Below are 9,007 nucleotides of genomic sequence, written 5' to 3'. Positions count from 1 at the left end.
TCTCACGGGCCTATGAGCATACAGCCTCACTCTCCTAGCTGTTAGCAGGAATTTGTAGGAAAACTTTCAAAAACACTGAGGTTAATGAGAGGACCCATATATGTCTTAAGTGTGCAAACTACAACCTAAGAAATACAGTTGCTATGTATTATAATTTAATTGTTCAGATAATTTTCTAACTAGAATGACTCTGCCAGAAAATCAAGCACAGCAAATGGCTTTAGTGAGCTTGTGCAGAATGAAAACCCTGCCAAAAAAGGGTAGATTATTACTATTTAAAGTTGGAGGAGAAAAAAGATACCAACCAGGAAACCCAGAAAAATAAAATAAACTAAAGTAAATATGAGAAGCCACCACTTTTAAGTGCAGGACACTGATACATAGGCTGCATACATTGTCCCAGTGGAGAGATTTGAGACTCAAAAAAGGTCTAACTCAGTTACCTGGTGGGGTCAGGAGCAGAGTAACCCAGTGTCCATCATTTTTTAACTTTTTTAAGTTTAGATTCAAATTAGTTAACATACAGTGTAGTATTGGTGTCAGGAGTAGAATTTGGTGATTCATCACTTACATACAACACCCAGTGCTCATCCCAACAAATGCCCTCCAAGTACATCACCCATTTAGTCCATCCCCCACCCATCTTCCCTGCATTAACCCTCAGTTTGTTCTCTGTATTTAAGAGTCTCTTATGCTTTGCCTCCCTCTCTATTTTTATCTTGTTTTTGGTTCCCTTCCCCTATGTTCATCTGTTTTGTTTCTTAGATTCCACATATGAGTGAAATCATATATTGGTCTTCCGCTGCCTAACTTATTTCACTTAGCATAATACACTGTAGTTCCATCCACATCGTTGCAAATGGCAAGATTTCATTCTTTTTGATTTCCAAGTGTATATACCACATCTCCATCATTTTCTGATATGCATTTTACAGAATGCAGAGCACAACCTGCCTTCTGGCTTCAGAAAATTTGTTCAGGGGCACCTACTAAAAGGAAGCAGGCAAGGTAAGGATTCATCACGTGATAGGTGAGTGGCCTCTATGTCTCTGGAGTGGCTGTGGCGTCCATTGTGTTCCCCTAGAATTCCAGTTTTCAAAAGCATTCATTGATGCTAATATCTTCTCTCACTCAGCTTTCCCATGAGTAAAATGCATATAATAATATCTGTCATTCTATGCCTTTTATGGTATTGAATCTAAATGGCCATGGTTCTTTCAATGTTGTGTGTTGCACACATCTATCACAATGATTGTACGTAGATTGTGTCTATCTTAGATAAGAGATACTACAAATTACTGTGTGTAGTGTCAAGCAATAGAATCTCTGTTCTTTTTCTTTTCTGGATTATATTATCCTTCTAAGCAAATTTGAATAATAACATATTTAAAAAATTTTTTTTTGCAGTGTGGTGCCTGTACCCTTGCCCACGGGAGCCACCCCAGATAGGTACACCATGGTTTAGCAGTGTGGGAAACAGCATTTGAGACAAAATCTCCTTTCTCTCCAACAGTCACCCTAAGAGAAAGGGCACCATTGGAGGTGACTCCCTTTGAATCTCCTCCAATGTTCCCTTTTCAAATACAAGCAATCCAGGGAGAGATAATCTAGAATGTTGCACTGAGATGTTAGGTTACAAACCAACTTCATTTTGGAGACTGAGCTGGGAAATGGCTATGGAATCGATAAAGTGGGAGAAGATTTTGGAAAGCAATTTGGTGACTGGAAACATTAGGCTTTGGGTGGGCAAAAGGGTGTTAAAAGGTCGCAGAGTACATTAGGAGTTTGGGGAAAAGCAGGAGTGGCTGATAGGAGGGAGGTTCATAAAGGTGTGGGGATGGGGAAAAACTAAGGACAAAATCTCTGCATGCGCATCTGGCCTTAAGTGCACATCTTTTATCAAAGACTGGATAAGACAAGTGGGAAAAATGTCTGTAAGATGAACGCTGCTGCAAGGATGAAATATAATTTGTTTCTTTTTGAAACTACATCAGAGTGAGGGGCTGCAGCCAATGGGCAGTGAGAACGGGTGAGGCCCCATTGTTGGAGAAGAGAGGGGCAGTCTGAGAACTGTTTTCGGTCTCTCTGTCATTTATCTATCCATCCATTTGTCTATCTCTATATTTGTAATATAAACTTAGGAAAAAAATATTGCCCCTGACTCCTCCCAGTGCGACAATATTGCTGCCCTGATACTCATGGTATAGGCCTAAAATGCCACAAGGAATCTCCTAAATGACTCAGAATTTCTTTCTGTTAATAAGCTGAGTGAGTAGCAGAAGGGAAAGAGTTTCCTTGGGACACTAAAGGCACAAGGTTTGTGCACAGTTATTGCAAAAATCACTGAAATCCATGCCATTCTTATCCCAGTTTGAGGTTCTATCTACTAAAAAGTACGAATTACCTAGACAGAAAATCAAATGAAATTAGGGAATCAAGGTAGAGCTTCCCCTACCCTCACTCCAGAACTTTCTTCTTCTTATGTGTGTTTTTGTTTTTTATTTTTTTTGTTTGAATTTTTGCTTTTGTTTCTTTGTTTTGTTTTTGTTTTTGTTTTGCAATGAGACTACGGCATCTTCCTAAGGCTTCTCATCTTGGCAAGCGTCCAGTCACCCCTTCGGAGCCCTGTGTCAACAGAGCATCTGTGGCCCAGCTGCATGTTTGGGGACAGCCTGCACAGGTCTGGAGATCACAGTGTATCTCCTGCACAGAGATAGATGCCTGAGTGGCTGGGCTGGGAGGCTGTGATATGCAGGGAAGTTTGCTGCTTTTTCTCATCCAACTTAGCAGTAATTTTTTCATGACTCTTTTCTTCCCCACTTTTCTGTAACATCATCAAGGAGCTTAGACCTTCACCATTCTTTTGCCTGTACCAGCCCAAGGTATAGAAAGTCTTTGATGAACTGCAGTTTATGGTGAAATCTTCTCCCTCTTGGATGATCAGGGAACGTGGACTCTGCTCCAGTTCTTGGCTACTGACCCCTGTTCAAAGAGACAATATAAAGAAAATACAGAAGACCGGCATAAGATCATCATGACCCCAGTAGGGATGGTTTTTCTCCGCCGAGCTCTTCACCTCCCCCCAGGAACAACGTTATCACATCAACATAGAATATTGTCTATCTTTCCAACATGTAACTGGCTCTCAAATGGGCCTATCCGGGACAAGAAGAGGACTCAATTCCTGCCCTCCGGGAGCTGTCACCATCCCCTGACTCTCCTAGATGAATCGTATACTTACAGGCCACTTGCAACTCTAATATTCCTATGAGTACTTGGAGGAGAGTCTCCATCCTTTGGTTCATCAGAAAACACAGCCCGATCAGGTGTTGTCATACGAGCTTTCACAGCACAGTTTACTTTAGCTCAGGGGTCTCTCATGGGTGGGAGGAGACTGAGCCAGAGACCAGACTTGTTTTCCTGTTCTTCCAGCGCTGCACAAACCTGAACTCAAACACTTTTTAAACACTGCCACCTTTTGGCCAGACTGAGAAATATTGAATAATGGAGGACTTCCAAAATTAATTTATATATATGAGGTACACTTATTTATTACACCAGGTATGGTATTTATTATTAGATATAGAAAATATCCTGTTACCTTTGCATGCTTGAAACAGTTTCCCCTTGTAATAAAAGGAAAATGAAAAATTCTGCTCTCTATAACACTGATTAATTGGTTTTCAACATTTAGTTCTGCCTGCTTTTGATTTAGGTCTTTCAAAAAACTGCTTTATTGAGGCATACTTGACGTAATAAACTGCATATAGTTAAAATGTACAATATGATCATTTTTGACATGGGCATACAAATGTGGAATCATAAGTCACTGAGTTCTCTAAGTCTTGGATCTTGATCTTTTGCCTTTGTTTCCCTCTTTTTTCTGCTACATTATTCTCCATAATTTTATCTTCTAAAACACTGAGTCTCTGCTCTGCTTCACCCGTCCAAATGTGAAATCATCATCACAATCAACATACTGAGTATATGCACGTCCTCAGATCCCCACCCCCCACCTTGTGACCCTATTCATCGTGCTCCTTTTTAACCCCTCTGGTATACTTTCCTGGCACTTCACTCCAACCCCTATTCAGCCCCAGGCAATCAGTGGTCTGCCTTCTCTTACTAAAAGGGCTTGCATTTTCTAGAATTTTATGTAAATAGAATCATAGAGTGTGTATTCTCTCATCTGGTGTCTTTTAGCATATTTCTTTTGAGATTCATCCATGTTGTTACATTTATTGGTAACTGATTCATTTTCATTGTTGACTGGTATTCCATTGTGTAGCTATACCACAATGTATTTATCCATTCACCTGTTGATGGACTTCTTGGTTATTTCCAATTACCGTTTTCCAAACAATTGTGAAGATTCACTTATAATTGTTTATATAGACATAAACTGTAATTTCTTTTGGGTTAGAACCCAGAAGTGTAATTGCTAGGCTAAATGGTGGGTTCATGTTCAACTTGTTAATAAACGGTGAAACTGCTTTCTCAGTGATTGTACCATTTACATTCCCAACAGTGTAAGAGTTCCAGTTTCTCCAAGATTTCACCAATACTTGGTATGGTCTGTCACTTATATTTTAGCCATTCTAGTAAGTATGTAGTGGTATCCTGTCATTTTAATCTGCATTTTCCTTAAGAATAATGATGCTAGCATTTTTTCCACGTGTTTATTTACTATACATAGGGTTTTTGTTTGGTTTGGTTAAGTGTTTGCTCAAATCCTTAACCCATTAAAAAAAATTGACTGTCCTTATTGAGTTCTGAGAGCTTTTAAAATATATATTCTAGATATAGGTCTGCTTTTAGGTATATGTTTTGCAAAGATTTTCTCCTAGGCTATGGCTTCTGTTTTCTATTTTCCTAACAATGTCTTTTAAAGAACAAACATTTTTTTAAGTTTATTTATTTTTGAGAGAGAGAGAGAGAGAGAGAGTGTGTGTGTGTGTGTGTGTGTATGCACGAGGGAGGGGCAGAGAGGGAATTCCAAGCTGACTCCGTACTGTAAGCACAGAACCCAATGTGGGGCTCAATCTCATGAACCGTGAGAGCATGGCCTGAGCCAAAAACGACAGTTGGATGCTTAACCAACTAAGCCATCTGGGCATCGCTAAAGAGAAAACATTTTTAATATTGTGAAGTCCACGGTACTGATTTTTTTAAACCCACTTTATTGAGGTATTGATTGACATACAAAATGCTATATGTGTTTAATGTATACAACTGGATGAGTTTGGAGATAAATCTATATTCACAAAACTATCCTTACAATCAATGCCATAGATTTATCCATACCTACAAAAGTTTCTTCCTGCTCTCTATTTTTAAATTTTTATTTTTTTTTTGTGATAGAAACACTAAACAGAGGTCTACTCTCTTAGCAAATTTTAAAGTATACAATATAATATTGTTAGCTATAGGCACTGTGCTCTGCAGTAGATCTCTATGACATATTTATCTTGCATATTTGAAACTTTGTGCCCTTTGACCAACATCTCCCCACTCCTGCTTCCTCCAGCCCGTAGCAACCACTATTCTGTCTTTTGCCTCTATGAATTCGATGATTTTTAGATTTGTTATATAAGGGGATCATGTAATGTTTGTTCTTCTCTGTCTGGCTTATTTCATTTAGCATAATGTCTTCCAGGTTCATCCATTTGTCACAAGTGGCAGGGTTTTCTTCTGTTTTAAAGGCTGAATCATATTCTACTGTATGTAAACACCACATTTTTTAAGTTTATTTATTCATTTTGAGAGAGCAAGAGTGGGGGATGGGCGGGAGAGAGGGAGAGAGAGAGAATCCCAAGCAGGCTCTGTACTGTCAGCACAGAACCCGATGCAGGGCTCGAACTCACAAACTGTGAGATCATGACCTGAGCTGAGATCAAGAGTCGGACACCTAACTGACTGAACCACCCAGGCGCCCCCACATTTTCTTTATCCATTTATCTGTTAATGGACATTTAGGTTACTTCCGTGTCTTGTCTATTGTGAATAATGCTGCAATGAACATGGGAATACAGATATCTTTGAGATCCTGACTTCAATTCCTCTGTACATATACCCAGAAGTGGGATTGCTAGATCATATGGTAGTTCTATTTTTCACTTGTGTAGATTTTAAAATCTTATGTCATGTATCCTTTGCATCATAATTAATTGATTTTTGCCAAATCCACAGTATCTAAGATTTTTCCCTGCTGTTTTATTCTAGGAGTTCACAGTTTTAGCCCTCTCATTTAGTTCTATAATCTATTTGGAGTCAATTTTTTATATTGTGTGAGTTAAGGGTTAAGGTTTATATTTTTGAATATGGCTATCCAACCATGCTACTAAGCTATTAAGCATGATTTGTTAAAAAGATTATTTTTTCCTCATTGACTTGTTATGGTACTTTTACTGAAAATCAACGGACCATATATGTGTGAGCCTATTTCTGGACCTTTTATTCTGTTCCAGTGTTACATTTGTCTACCTTTACATCGATCCCATAGTTTCTCAATTATTGTATTTTCATAAAAACAATAATATTAGTAGTGTTGGTTCCTTAAATTTGCTATTGCTTTCAAAATGTTTTTACTAACATGGTCCCTTTTAACTTTCATGCATACCTTACAATCCTTTTGTCAATATCAACAAAACTTTCTGCTAGGATCTTGATTGGTATTACATTGAATATGTAAATCAATTTGGAGAGAATTAACATTTAATATGGGTCTTCCAAGCCATGAATACAATAATTCTACATTTATTTAGCTCTGAACTTTTCCTCAGAAATTTTTGTATATCTTTCGGTGTACAAGTGTAGCACGTTTTTGTCAAATTGGCTGCTAAATTTAGTTTGTTGATGCCATTATAAACTGTATGATATGTATTATATTTTATTTCAATTTTGATTGTTTATTATTAAAACATAGAAACACAGTACAATTGGTATTTTGAGACTATCTTGTAACTTTGCCAAACTCACTGATAGCTATATAGTAGCTTTAAAAATTTTTAAAATTTTTTTAATGTTTATTTTTGAGAGAGAGAGAGAGAGAGAGAGAGAGAGAATGAGCAGGGGGGGGACAGAGAGAGAGAGAGAGAGAGGGAGACACAGAATCCCAAGCAGGCTTCGCACTGTCAGCACAGAGCCACATGTAGGGCTCTAACTCACTAATCGAACCATGAGATAACCACCTGAGCTGAAACTAAGACCTAGTCATCCAGGAGCCCCTATAGTAGCTTTTTAAAATCACAGATTCTGTAGGATTCACTGCATAGACAATTATGTTGTTTGTAAACCAGGAGTTTCTTTTTCTTTGCGCATATGATTGTCTTTTCTTTTTTCTTTTGGTCTCATTCATTGCATGGATCTTTCTTCTGTTCCTTTCTCTCTTTCTTCTACCCTTGGCATTCCCATTATGTGTATGTCACACCTTTGTAGTTGCCACAGTTGTTGGACATTCTGTTCCTTTTTTTCAGTCTTTTTTCTCTTTGCTCTTCAGTTTTTAAGGCTTCTATTAATATACCATCTAGCTCGGAGAGTCTTTCCTCAGCTGTGTCCAATTTACTAGTAAGTCCATCAAAGGCATTTTTCATTTCTGACAGTGTTTGTCTTCTCTGGCATTCCTTTTTTGGTTCTTAGGCTTTCCATCTCTCTGCTTACCTTGCCCATCTGTTCTTACGTGCAGTCTAGTTTATCCATTAAGTTCTTTTTTTTTAAGTTTTTTTCATTAAAAACAATTTTTTTAATATTTACTTATTTTTGAGAGACAGAGAAGGAGTAGGAGAGGGGCAGAGAGGGAGACAAAGAATCCAAAACAAGCTCCAGGCTCTGAGCTGTCAGCACAGAGCCCAATGCGGGACTTGAACCCACAAGCAGTGAGATCATGACCTGAGCCGAAATGGGATGCTCAACCAACTGAGCCACCCGGGGGGGCCCCTATCCATTAAGTTCTTTAGCAAATTATAGTTGTTTTAAATTCTTGATCTGATAATTCCAGCATCCTTGCTGTATCTGATTTGATGCTTGCAGAGCACCTGGGTGGCTCAGTCAGTTAACGGTCTGACTTTGGCTCAGGTCATGTCCTCACAGTTTATGGGTTTGAGCCCAGCACTGGGCTCTGTGTTGACAGTTCAGAGCCTAGAGTCTGCTTCTGATTCTGTGTCTCCCTCTCTTTCTGCTCCTCCCCTGCTTGCACTGGCTCCTGTGCTCTCTCTCTCTCAAAAAAATAAATAAACATTAAAAAAATTTTTTTTGAACAGAGTGCCCTTGCCAGTCCCCCCTCCACCACCCCCCCCACCCCTCCTGCCACCACCTGCCAGAAGCAGAAAGGGATTTTTCTCTGAAATTTACTTTGGAAAACCTTTGGAGATCTATTTCACAAAACTGTGGGCACACCCTGTTACCGGGGCCTCCTAGAGTTTTTAATTCTCAGACTTGTCCACACTGAGCCTCCAGCAAGTCATGAATTACAATTCAGGTTTTCCTATCAGGCTTTGGCTCCTGAGGTGGTTTCTGTTTGTGAATCTCTGCTCCAGTAAACAGTGAATCCCTGTAGTATTTGCCTGTCTTTCCAGTCTAGGGTGTGGCCCGTTGGCCTGTGGCTTCCTCACCAAGAAGAGTTGATAGTTTTTCAGTTTGTTCAGCTTTTTACTTGTTATTAGAATGGAGTGATGACTTCCAAGCTCCTTCCATGTGGAAACTGAAACCGGAAGTTTCTGCAATGTACGTCTTAATTTATTACAATCGCTTTTAGATTAATGCTAACTTAATTGCAATAAAACACAGAAACTTTGCTCTAAGGTAGCTCAATTTCTTCCCTCCTCTTTTGGGCTATTCCTGTCATATATATCATGTCTATATATGCTATAAGCCCAACAATAGTGCATTATAATTTTTACTTTCTACTATCTTCTTTTTTAAAAATTAGGAAGAGAAAGGAGAAAACATATTTAAAGGACCTTTTATAATAATCCAGATATTGACTATTTGCAGTGTTCTTCCTGTGGTT

The sequence above is a fragment of the Lynx rufus genome, unplaced genomic scaffold (genome assembly GCF_022079265.1).
Source record: "Lynx rufus isolate CCGP_SWC_20201006 ecotype Redwood Valley unplaced genomic scaffold, mLynRuf1.p SCAF_13, whole genome shotgun sequence".
Taxonomy (NCBI): Eukaryota; Metazoa; Chordata; class Mammalia; order Carnivora; family Felidae; genus Lynx; species Lynx rufus.
Note: the sequence above shows the minus strand (reverse complement) of the source record.